Source organism: Neovison vison, chromosome 4 (genome assembly GCF_020171115.1).
Source record: "Neovison vison isolate M4711 chromosome 4, ASM_NN_V1, whole genome shotgun sequence".
NCBI classification, from domain to species: domain Eukaryota; kingdom Metazoa; phylum Chordata; class Mammalia; order Carnivora; family Mustelidae; genus Neogale; species Neogale vison.
This window is the reverse complement of record NC_058094.1, coordinates 99,411,613-99,425,281: the sequence shown is the minus strand read 5'-3', so window position 1 is coordinate 99,425,281 and position 13,669 is coordinate 99,411,613.

Sequence of the window (13,669 nt, the reverse complement as noted above, 5' to 3'; positions counted from 1 at the left end):
CAACCACCAAGCCGATACTGCAGGAAATATTAAGGGGGGGTGCTATAAAAGAGGAAAAATCCAAAAAATAGCATTGAACAGAAATATATAGACAGTCTACAGAAAGAAAGACTTCAAAGGTAACTCGATGTCAATAAAAACGTATCTATCAATAATCACTCTCAATGTGAATGTCTTAAATGCACCCATAAAACGGCACAGGGTTGCAGATTGGATAAAACGACAGGACCCTTCCATATGCTGTCTACAAGAGACCCATTTTGAACCTAAAGATACACGCAGACTGAAAGTGAAGGGGTGGAGAAGCATCTTTCATGCCAATGGGACTCAAAAGAAGGCTGGGGTAGCGATTCTCATATCAGATAAATTAGACTTCAAACTAAAGACTGTAGTCAGAGATACAGAAGGACACTACATAATCCTTAAAGGGACTATCCACCAAGATGATCTAACAATTGTAAATATCTATGCTCCCAATATGGGAGCAGCCAATTACTTAAGAAAACTGTTAATCAAGATAAAGAGTCATATTGATATGAATATACTAATCGTAGGAGATCTTAACACGCCTCTTTCAGAATTAGACAGATCATCGAAGCAGAAAATCAATAAAGAAACAAGAGCATTGAACGACACATTGGACCAGATGGACCTCATAGATATATACAGAACATTCCACCCTAAAACAGCAGAATACTCATTCTTCTCAAGTGCACACGGTACCTTCTCCAGAATAGACCACATACTGGGTCACAAATCAGGACTCAGCCATTACCAAAAGACTGAGATTATTCCCTGTATATTATCAGATCACAATGCTTTGAAACTGGAGCTCAATCACAAGGAAAAGTTCCGAAGGAACTCAAACACCTGGAAGCTAAAGACTTGCTTAAGAATGCTTGGATCAACCAGGAGATCAAAGAAGAACTGAAACAATTCATGGAAACCAATGAGAATGAAGACACTTCGGTCCAAAACCTATGGGATACAGCAAAGGCGGTCCTAAGGGGAAAATATATAGCCATCCAAGCCTTGCTCAAAAATATTGAAAAATCCAGAACACACCATCTGTCTCTACATCTTAAAGAACTGGAGGATCAACAACAAATCAAACTAACTCCACACATAAGAAGGGAAATCATCAAGATTAGAGCTGAGATCAATGAGGGAGAAACCAGAGATACAGTAGAACGTATCAATGAAACTAGAATCTGGTTTTTTGAAAGAATCAATAAGATCGATAAGCCACTGGCTACACTAATCCAAAAGAAAAGAGAGAAATCCCAAATTCATAAAATTATGAATGAAAAGGGAGAGATCACAACTAACGCCAAGGAAGTAGAAACAATCATCAGAAGTTATTACGAACAGTTATATGCCAATAAGCTTAGCAGCCTAGATGAAGTGGATGCATTCCTGGAAAAATATAAACTACCAAAATTGAACCAGGAAGAAATCGACAACCTGAATAGACCGATATCTAATAATGAGATTGAAGCAGTGATCAAAAATCTCCCAAAAAACAAGAGCCCAGGACCTGGCGGATTCCATGGGGAATTCTACCAAACCTTCAAAGAAGAAATAACACCTATTCTCCTGAAGCTGTTTCAAAAAATTGAAGCAGAAGGAAAACTTCCAGACTCTTTCTATGAAGCCAGCATTACCCTGATCCCCAAACCAGGCAAGGACCATACCAAAAAGGAAAATTTCCGACCAATATCACTGATGAATATAGATGCTAAGATTCTCAACAAGATCCTAGCCAACAGGATCCAACAACACATTAAAAAGTTTATCCACCATGACCAGGTGGGATTCATCCCTGGGCTACAAGGATGGTTCAACATTCGCAAATCAATCAATGTGATACAACAAATTAATATGAGAAGAGAGAAGAACCACATGGTCCTCTCAATTGATGCAGAAAAAGCATTTGACAAAATCCAACATCCGTTCCTGATTAAAACGCTTCAAAGTATAGGGATAGAGGGAACATTCCTGAACCTCATCAAATCTATCTATGAAAGACCCACAGCAAATATCATCCTCAATGGGAAAAAGCTTGCAGCCTTCCCGTTAAGATCAGGAACAAGACAAGGATGCCCACTTTCACCACTGTTATTCAACATAGTATTAGAAGTCCTAGCAACAGCAATCAGACAACAGAGAGAAATAAAAGGTATCCAAATTGGTAATGAAGAAGTCAAACTCTCTCTCTTCGCAGATGACATGATTCTTTATATGGAAAACCCAAAAGACTCCACCCCCAAACTACTAGAACTCATACAGCAATTCAGCAGCGTGGCAGGATACAAAGTCAATGTGCAGAAATCAGTGGCTTTCTTATACACTAACAAGGAAAATACAGAAAGGGAAATTAGAGAATCGATTCCATTTACTATAGCACCAAGAACCATAAGATACCTGGGAATAAACCTAACTAAAGAGGTAAAGGATCTATACTTGAGGAACTATAGAACCCTCATGAAAGAAATTGAAGAAGACACAAAAAGATGGAAGACCATTCCATGCTCTTGGATCGGAAGAATAAACATCGTTAAAATGTCTATACTGCCTAGAGCAATCTATACTTTTAATGCCATTCCGATCAAAATTCCACCGGCATTCTTCAAAGAGCTGGAGCAAATAATCCTAAAATTTGTATGGAATCAGAAGAGACCCTGAATCGCTAAGGAAATGTTGAAAAACAAAAATAAAGCTGGCAGCATCACCTTACCTGATTTCAAGCTTTATTACAAAGCTGTGATCACCAAGACAGCATGGTACTGGCATAAAAACAGACACATAGACCAGTGGAACAGAGTAGAGAGCCCTGATATGGACCCTCAACTCTATGGTCAATTAATCTTCGACAAAACAGGAAAAAATATACAGTGGAAAAAAGACAGTCTCTTCAATAAATGGTGCTGGGAAAACTGGACAGCTATATGTAGAAGAATGAAACTCGACCATTCTCTTACACCGTACACAAAGATCAACTCAAAATGGATAAAAGACCTCAACGTGAGACAGGAATCCATCAGAATCTTAGAGGAGAACATAGGCAGTAATCTCTTCGATATCAGCCCAGCAACTTCTTTCAAGATACGTCTCCAAAGGCAAAGGAAACAAAAGCGAAAATAAACTTCTGGGACTTCATCAAAATCAAAAGCTTCTGCACAGCAAAGGAAACAGTCAAAAAAACAAAGAGGCAACCCACGGAATGGGAGAAGATATTTGCAAATGACAGTACAGACAAAAGGTTGATATCCAGGATCTATAATGAACTCCTCAAACTCAACCCACACGAAACAGACAAACACATCAAAAAATGGGCAGAAGATATGAACAGACACTTCTCCAATCAAGACATACAAATGGCTATCAGACACATGAAAAAATGCTCATCATCATTAGCCCTCAGGGAGATTGAAATTAAAACCACATTGAGATATCACCTTACACCAGTTAGAATGGCCAAAATTAACAAAACAGGAAACAACATGTGTTGGAGAGGATGTGGAGAAAGGGGAACCCTCTTACACTGTTGGTGGGAATGCAAGTTGGTGCAGCCTCTTTGGAGAACAGTGTGGAGATTCCTCAAGAAATTAAAAATAGAGCTTCCCTACGACCCTGCAATTGCACTCCTGTGTATTTACCCCAAAGATACAGATGTCGTGAAAAGAAGGGCCATCTGTACCCCAATGTTTATAGCAGCAATGGCCACAGTCGCCAAACTATGGAAAGAACCAAGATGCCCTTCAACGGATGAATGGATAAGGAAGATGTGGTCCATATACACTATAGAGTATTATGCCTCCATCAGAAAGGACGAATATCCAACTTTTGTAGCAACATGGACGGGACTGGAAGAGATTATGCTGAGTGAAATCAGTCAAGCAGAGAGAGTCAATTATCATATGGTTTCACTCATTTGTGGAGCATAACCAATAGCATGGAGGACAAGGGGCGTTAGAGAGTAGTAGGGAATTTGGGTAAATTGGAAGGGGAGGTGAACCATGAGAGACTATGGACTCTGAAAAACAGTCTGAGGGGTTTGAAGTGGCGGGGGGGTAGGGAGGTTGGGGTACCAGGTGGTGGGTATTATAGAGGGCACAGCTTGCATGGAGCACTGGGTGTGGTGAAAAATAATGAATACTGCTTTCTGAAAGTAAATAAATTGGGAGAAAAAAAAAAAAGAACTCCTCTTTCCCCATGGCAATAAACCTGTCTGTTTGGATGTGTGTCCAACCTTCAAACGGGGAACCAGTTACAAACCCAATGAGACCACGCCCACTCCTGAGGACTTCCCTGGGCAAAAACAGGCATTGTGACCCTCAGCCTGAGCATGCTTTCAGACAATTCCTCTCAGTTGTACCACCATGATCCCGCATTGCAGGCCTGGTACTCCACTTGGCACAAATCCTAAAACTTTGTGGGAATTTCCATGTGCCCTGACCCCGAGCCTGTCTCTAGAATCCCTGTTTTGGGGCATCCCTTAGATGGAAAACATAACTCTTCCCTTCCCAGAAAAAGCCACCGAACTATGGGGAGCCACTGGGATCCATAGAGAGGAAAAGTCTTCCTCGGACTCATGAGATCTCACCTGCATTCCGAGGCCATCCTGGACATGCTATCCAGAAAGAAAGCCTGTGCTACCACCAGAAGTCACCCTAATGACCGTTCCAAATGCCCTCCGGGAATATGCATTGGGCCTGCGATCACTTCGCCAAATCCCTAATCCGAATTTGTGTTTGCACAATTTACCAAAATCATAGCACACATGCCCTCCAGGATGGGGTCTCTGGATCCACATCACAGGACTGTCCCTGTCATCCCCAAGGAAACTGTGCCTGTCACAGTTTCCCTAACCTTATAGAATAGGAGAAACCAGCAAAGCCCCTGAGCCTTCCCCAATACTGGCAGCCACTCTGAACACAAATGCGCAGTCTGAAACACCATGATCACCTACATCCAGGCAGACAGCCAAATCAATAGTCCTGAGTCAGAATAGTGAACCTAACATGCCCCTAGGACGTCATTGGAACCCTAAATTCTGTTTTCAGACATCTGTCCTCAGAGGACTGTTGTGAATTGCGAACGTGTGATAAAACATGTGGTCCCTGGGCCATACAACAGAACATCTCCTGTCCCCAGAAGGAAACCGTGCCCTTCCATCTGTGCCAAAGCCCAGGGTAGTAGAATCCTGCACAGCACTTTAGCCACCAGCACATTCTAATGTCTTCCTGGTAACAAACCAGAATTGAGGCCCATCTGCAAGAGATTCCATGTCAACTCAAGGACTTGGTACATCGCTCCAGAGACACCAGAACGAACATGCCATGTTCCTCAGCAGCAAAGGTCAATGCAGTAGTGCTTTCCAGGCATCCATGCAGCAGAGCTCTGCTACCCAAACTTTCCACATGGGGACCCTGGAGCAAATAAACCAGACTCCACCTGTCCAGTAGAACGAAACCTTGCTTGGAGCAGCTTATAAGCCTCAACGTGAAAACCTTTCCATGGCCTCTTAGAACCACCCCTCTCTTTGTCAGTCATCATAGACACAAACTCCAGTTTGAGCAAATATCTGACATCCGCCATTACTCAGGTGCTGGATATCTCGAATAAGTCACTGTACCTAGAAACTGCCTTCTGCTTGGCACTGTATTGAACCTTATCTTGTGTTTACAATTCCATCCTCACCCAACCAGTCCCCAAGCCCTCTTGATAGGGAATTCTGGAGCCTCAATGCAGCATTCTGCCTTCCCTATAAAACAAAGTGCCTGGTGAGCCTGGAAAGATACTCCACATGAGCATCAATTTGCTTGGCCCTCGAGGGAACCCCGATTTATCAGTTGCCCTGGCCTCTAGTGTTGTGTCTGACAGAGCCTGAGCCCCGACCTAGTGTCAGTCACCAGAGAGGGGGCTCTGCATCTATCATTTGGGATTGCCATGGCCCAAGTACATAATCTCTACCCATTCTTGGTATTAAGGCACCTGTCCCCAGAAATTTGCTGGAATCCCTGCCAATGGGGGAACCTGAAGCACAGTGAAGAACTCTTTCTTCCTCATGACTGGAAACATGTCTCTTGGGATGGGAGTCCAACCCTCAAAGTGGGGGGCATTTACAAGACCAATGAGACCATGTCCCGTCCTGAGGGCCACCCGGGGCGCAAACAGGCATTGGTGTGACCCTCAGCCTGAGCATACTTACAAACAATCCCTCTTGGTTGCACCAACATGATCCCACATTGCATGCCTTATACGCCCCTAGGCCCAAACCTAACCCTTAGTGGGATGTCCCAGACGCCCCGTCCCAAGACCGTCTCTAGAATCCCTGTTTTGGGGCACCCCTAAGATGGAAAACAGCACTCTTCCCTTCCCCGAAAGAGTCATCAAACTATGGAGAGCTGCCAGGATCGGTAGAGAGAAAAAATCTCCCATGGACCCTTGAGACTACACCTGCATTCCTAGGCCATCCTGGACACACAATCCAGACAGAAAAGCCTCTGCTACCGCCTTCCAGTAACATTTCAGACGAGCTGCCCTCCAGGTCTATGCATTGGGCGTGCAATCACCTTGCCACAAAACCTAATCTGAATTTGTGTTTGCAGACTTCTCTACCAAAACCATGGCTCACTTGCCATCCAGGATGGGGTCTGTGGATTCACACCACAGGACTGTCCCTGCCATCTGCAAGGAAACTGTGCCTGTCACAGTTTCCCAAACCTTCAGGTTAGGAGAAACCTGCAAGTCCCTCGAACCTACCCAAATATTGGTGGCTGCTCTGAACCCAAGTGTACATTCTGAAAAACCCTGATCACCTACATCCTGGCAGACAGCCAAATCAATGGTACCCACCTATGCGGGGATTTGATATAACGTCTTGGTTCAGATGTCTGAAAACCCAGTTTGGGAAGAGATGACGGCCTAAGGCCATGGTGTGTCCGATGTGCTGGGTGTGCGGCCGGCTGCCTCCTTGTCTGTCGGGACATTTGGTCTAATGCATCCTATCCAATTGGAGTGTGGTCGAGGCCCGAACAGGTAGATCCTCATTTGGGGTTTATGGAGAGCACCATAGGCAACATTTTTCTTCTGGTAGGCAGGCAGAGGGCTGCATTGTGCTTCCGGAATTCCAAGTCTGCAGGGCTTGTTGGCCAGGAGTGTGAGGAAGGAAGTCTAAAAACACAAGCTAGTGTTGGGTTTGGGGCCACGGGCATGGCAGGCCCAGTTTTTAGGGGCTAAATCAAAATCTCCAGCATCTGAGGTCAGAGCGAGAATCAGACGTTGCCTTAGGCTGGAGTTTGTGTCCATGATGGCCCCTTCCTGATGGGGGTTTGGGTCGTCATGAGGCCAGGGAGGTTTCCCTATGCTGGGAGTTGTGAGCTGCTCCAAACCTCAAGGTTTCCCTCTGCAGAACAGTCGAGTCCTATTGAATGGTTCCAGCACGCCCCATACAGAAAGACTCGAGAGAAGGGGTCTAAGCATGGATGCCTGGAAACGCCACCTCACATTTCCATTGGATGGTCAGGGCAAGGCAGGCTCAATCTGAGCCTGGACAGAAAATCCAACCTGAGCCAACGTCTGAACCTCGCCCTGACGTCAGATGCACGAAATCTCAATTCAGGTCTGCAGAGTGTGCCTGCTGTGCCCTCGCCCCAAAACCTAAGCGTAGCTTGTGTTCTTAGACTTCTGTCCTCACAGTCCTGGCCCAAAAGCCTTCCAGCTTGGCATTTCCGAAGCCAGAATGCAGCACTCTGCCTGAGCTCCAGAAGAAAAACTTTGCCCTATGGGGCTATCGAGAAACCTCAAATGATTATCTTCTGCACGCCACTCTACTGTACCCCAATTATACAGCCTATCAGGGCACTAATGTCCTGTCTGGCACAGCCTGAGCACAGACCCTCTGAACGACACATAGAAAGCTGGCCCCAAACTAAACACATCGGACCCGCCATGGCCTTAGGTCGTCATCTCTTCCCAAACTCGGTTTTCAGGCTTCAGAACCTAGACCTTATCTCCAATCACTTCCCAGATGTGAACGTGATGCAGAAATCAGACCTCCTCCTTCCCCATGGCAAGAAACCTTGAGTTTGGCATGTCCAAGGTTCAGTGTATGCAGAGTGTGCCTGCTGTGCCCTCCCCCCAAAACCTAAGCATAGCTTGTGTTCTCAGACTTCCGTCCTCACACTCCTGGCCTGAAAGCCCTCCAGTTTGGCAATTCCGAAGCCAGAATGCAGCACTCTGCCTGCCCTCCAGAAGAAAAACTTTGCCTTATGGGGGTAACCGAGAAACCCTAAATGATTATATTCTGCATGCCACTCCTGTGGTGATGTGATGCAGAAATCAGAACTCCTCCTTCCCCATGTCAAGAAACCTTGAGTTTGGCATGTCCAAGGTTCAGTGTTGGAGAAACCTGCCTGTTCAATGAGCCCCGCCCAAGGCTGAGGGCTGCCTTGGGCACAAACATGCATTGTGACCCACAGCGTGAGTGCCCTATTCAAGTAACGCCTCTCAAAGGCTGGACTAAGACCCCACATATGGGGCTTGCCATGCCCATAGGCCCCCAGGCCTAATGAGAGGGTGGGTATTCCACTTGTCTGTACCCAGTGTGCTGCTCAAGAATCCCTCTATTGGGGGGATCTGCTTCTGCACATGAAGCAGAAAACAGGACTCCTCCCATCCCACAGAATGACTCCTAACTCTTGGGAGCTGGGCAAATCACCAGACAGGGAGACTCTTCCATGGCCCATAAGGCCACCCCTGCATTAAACGACCATCGTGAATACAGCATCCAGAGATATAAGCCTGAAAGACCGCCTCCCACTCACCCTCCTTTCATATCGCGAGGAGCTCCCCTCATGGACTATATATCAGTCCTGCATAACCTTGGTTCCAAACCTGAGCCGAATTTGTGTTTTTGGATGTCTTTCCCCACAGCCGTGGCCCACACAGCCTCCAGGTTGAGGCCTCTGGAGCCACACCAAGAGGACTTTCCTGCTCTATCCTAGGAAACTGTGCCTATTCCATTGTCCCAAACCCTACAGAATAGGAGAAACCTCATAGGCTAAGGGGCCGTTCAGAATTCATCTACCCTGAGGGTTTGACTCAGGTCCAAGAGCATGGATTACATTTGAAGACATAGGATATTCTGTTGTGGGGCTCAGGGACCATATGTTTCAACCATATTGGTATTTCAGAACAGGACTCTGAGGACAGGTGCCTGAAAACCTAATCGAAGTTTTCAATGAGGTCCTAGGGGGATGTCAGTTTCAATCTTCTGACTCAGGAACATTGATTTCGGTGTCTGCTTGGATGGAGGTGATCAGGATGTTTCAGACAGAACATTTGCATACAGAGTGGCCTCCAATATCGGGGTGGGTTCAAGAACCTTGCAGGTTTCTCCTAATCTGGAGCTTTTGGGCAACTGTGACAGGCATAGTTCCCTTGGGGATGGTAGGCAGAGCCCTGTGGTATGATTCCAGAGACCCCATCCTGGAAGACATGTGAGACATGGTTTTGGGAGAGAAGTCTGCAACAGAAACTCAGGTTAGGGTTAATGGTGAGGTGATTGCAGGCCCAATGCATAGACCTGGAGGGCAGCACGTCAGGAACTGAAAATCAGGTAACTCAAAGGCTGTAGCACAGGCTGTTGTATATGGATGAACTTTGCAGGATGGCCTCGGAATGCAGGTGTGGTCCCATGGGTCCATGGGAGATTTTTCTTCTCTAAGGATCCTGGCGGCTCCCCATAGTTTGGTGGCTTTTTCGTGTCAGGAAAGAGTGCTGTTTTCCATCTTAGTGGTGCACCAAAACAGGGATTACAGAAACGGGCTCTGGGTCTGGGCGCCTGGAAAATCACACCAAGGGTTAGAATTTGGGCCTAGAGGTGTACCAGGCCGGCAATGCGGGATCCTGGATGTACAACTGAGAGTGTTTGTTTGAAAGCATGCACAAGCTGAAGGTCACAATGCCTGCTTTTTCCCAGGGCGGCCCTCAGGAGTGGGCGTGATCTCATTGACTATGCATCTAGTTCCCATTCTTAGGGTTGGACACCCATCACAACAGCCAGGATTCCTGCCATGGGGAAAGAATTGTTCTCTTTTGTGCTTAAGGTTCCCCCATTAGTATGGATTCCAGCAAAGGTCTGGGGACAGATGCCTGAATACCAAGGATGGTTAGAGTGACGGACCTGGGCCAGGGCTCGTCTCAAATGCTGGATATGGGACCTGCCCTCTGGGTGGCTGGCACGAGTTCGGGGATCAGGTTCTGTCAGACACAGCACTAGTGGTCATGGCAAACTATAAATCAGGGTTCCCTCGAGGGCTGAGTAGATTGATCTTCATGGGAATTTTCTGGACAGACTCATCAGGCCATTCTTCTTTCTAAGGAGAAGGCAGAATGCTGCATTGTGGCTCCAGAATTCCTTATCAAGAAGGCTTGCAGACCAGTAGGGTTAGGATGTAATTGTAAACCCAAGCTATGGTTAAATTCAGTGTCAAGAAAAGGCATTTCCAGTGTGCATCAGCTGATTCATATATCCAGCACCTGAGTAAGGGCAGACGTCAGATGTTTGCTCATGGTGGAGTTTGTGTCTATGATGACTGACAAATAGAGTTGCAGCATTAAGAGGACATGGATGTTTTCTGATGCTTGAGCTTTTTAGATGCTCCAAACAGCAAGGTTTCCTTCTATTGGACAGGGGGAGTCTGGTTTGTTTGCTACAGTATCCCCCATGTGAAAAGTTTGGGTAGCAGAGGACTCCTGCATGGATGCCTGAAAAGTACACATCCATTGACCATTGCAGCTGAGGAACATGGAACGTTCATTCTGGTGGCTCTGGGACAAAGAAACAAGGCTTTGGGTTGACATGGAGTCTCATGAAGATGGGTCACAATGCTTGTTTGTTACCAGGGAGATCTTAAAATGTGCTGGTGGCTAAGGGACCATTCAGGATTCATGTACCCTGAGGGTTTGACACAGGTGCAAGACCACGGCTTCTCTCTGGGGCAGGAGATGTTCTGTTGTTGGTCTCAATGACCATATGTAGTATCATAAGTTGGTATTCCAGAACAGGCCTCTGAGGACAGATGCCTTAAAAGCTAATCTAGGTTTGCAATGACATCCTAGAGGCATGTCAGGTTCAATCTTCTGACTCAGGACCATTGATTTGGGTATCTGCCTGGATGGAGGTGATCAGGGTCTTTCAGAATGCACATTTGTGTCCAGAGCGGCCTCCAATATTGGAGCGGGCTCAGGTTTCTCCTAATCCGGAGGGTTTGTGCAACTGTGATGGACACAGTTTCCTTGGGGATGGCAGGCACAGTCCTGTGGTGTGGCTCCAGAGACCCTATCTTAGAAAGCATGTGAACAATGATTTTTGGAGGGAAGTCTTCAAACACAAACTCAGGTTAGGTTTAGTGGAGAGGTGATCGCAGGCCCAATGCATAGACCTGGATGGCTGCTCATCAAGAACTGTAAATCAGGTGACTCGAAAGAGGTAGCAATGGCTTTTCTATCTGTATTGTGTGTTCATGATGGCCTCAGAATATAGTTGTGGTTTCATGGGTTCATGGGAAATTTTTCCTTTCTAAGGTACCTGGCGGCTCCCAATAGTTTGGTGGCTTTCTCAGGGAAGGTAACAGTGCTACTTTCCATGTCCATTGGACCCTAAAATAGGGATTTCAGAGATGGGCTCTGGATCTGGGCACCTGGAAAAATCCCATCAGGGGTTAGCATTTGGGGATAGGGGTGTACAAGGCCTACAATGCGGGATCCTGGAGGTGCAACTGAGAGTGTTTGTTTGAAAGCATGCTCAGGCTGAAGGTGACAATGACTGTTTGTGTCCAGGGCGGCTATCAGTGGACATGTTCTCACTGGCTATGCAGCTGTCTCCCACTCAGAGGGTTGCACACCCACCCCAACAGCCAAGAATCCTCCCATGGGGAAGGATTTCTCTATTGTGCTTCAGGTTTCCCCTTTGGTAGGGATTCCAGAAAAGGTCTGGGAACAGATGTCTGAATACCAAGGATGGGTAGAGATGATGGCCCGGGGCCATGGCCCTTCTCACATTCTGGATATGGACCCCGCCCTCTGGGTGACTGACACGAGGTTGGAGCTCAGGCTCTGTCAGACTCAGCACTAGTGGTGAGGGTAGCATCTAAATCTGGTTTCCCTCGAGGGACGAGTAGATTGATCCTCATGTGGAGTTTCTGGGCAGACTCACCATACCAGACTTGGGAGAGAAATCTGTAAAAACAAACTAGGGTTAGTGTTAGTGGTGAGGTGATCATAGGCCCAATGCTTAGACCTGGAGGGCAGCTCGTCAGGAACTGTAATTAGGTTGACTGGAAAAAGATAGAACAGGCTTTTCGATCTGGATTGTGTGTCCAGGATGGCCTCGGAATGCAGGTGTGGTCTCATGGGTCCATGGGAGATTTTTCCTCTCTAAGGAAACTGCTGGCTCCTTATAGTTTGGTAGCTTTTTCGGGGGAGGGAAGAGTGCTGTTTTCCATCTTCTGGGTATACCAAAACAGGGATTTCAGAGATGGGCTCTGGGTCTGGGTGCCTGGAAAACCCACCAAGATTTAGCAATTGTGCTTAGAGACGTACCAGGCGTGCATTGCGGGATCCTGGTGGTACAACTGAAAGGGCTTGTTTGAAAGCATGCTCAGGCTGAGGGTCACAATGCCTGTTTTGCCCAGGGCGGCCCTCAGGAGCGGGTGTGGTCTTATTGACCATGCAGCAGGCTCCCACTATGAGGGTTGGACACCCATTCCAACAGCCAGGTTTCCTGCCATGGGGAAGGAGGAGTTCTCTATTGTGTTTCAGTTTCCCCCAGTGGCCGAGATCCCAGCAAAGGTCTGGGGACAGATGACTAAATACCAGTGATGTGTACAGATGACGGACTTGGGCCATGGCTGGTCTCACATGCTGGATATAAGCCCTGCTCTTTAGAAGACTGACATGAGGTCGGGGCTCAGGCTCTGTCAGACACAGCAGTAGTGGCCAGGGCAGCCTATAAATTCGTGTTCACTCGAGGGAGGAGCAGATTGATCCTCACGTTGTGTTGCTGGGCAGATTAACAAGGCAATTCTTCTTTCTTTGGGGAAGGCAAAATTCCTTCCTTGTGGCTCCAAAATTCCCTGTCAAGATGTCTTGGGGAACAGAAGGTGAGGATGCAATTGTAAACAGAAGCTACGGTTAAAATCAGTGCCAGGTGGAAGGCAGTTCCAATGTGCTGCTTCTTATTTGAGATATCCAGCACGTGAGTAGGGGCGGATGTCAGATGTTTGTTCACACTGGAATTTTTGTGTATGTTGACTGACAAATGGAGGGGTGGTGTCCAGAGGCTAAGGAGGATTTCCCATGCTGAGGCTTGTGAGATTTTCCAAACAGCAAGGTTTCATTCTAGTGGACAGGTGGAGTCTGGTGTGTTTGCCCCAGGATCCCCCATATAGAAAGTTTGGGTAACAGAGCTCTCCCACATGGATTTGAGAAAGTAAATCTCCATTGACCATTGCCACTGCGGAACATGGCAGGTTCATTCTGGTGACTCTGGGGCGAAGTACCAAGGCCTTGAGTTGACATGGAATGTCTTGCCTATTGGTCACAATGCTGGTTTGTTAACAGGGAGACCTTAGATTGTGCTGGTGGCAAAGGGGCCTTG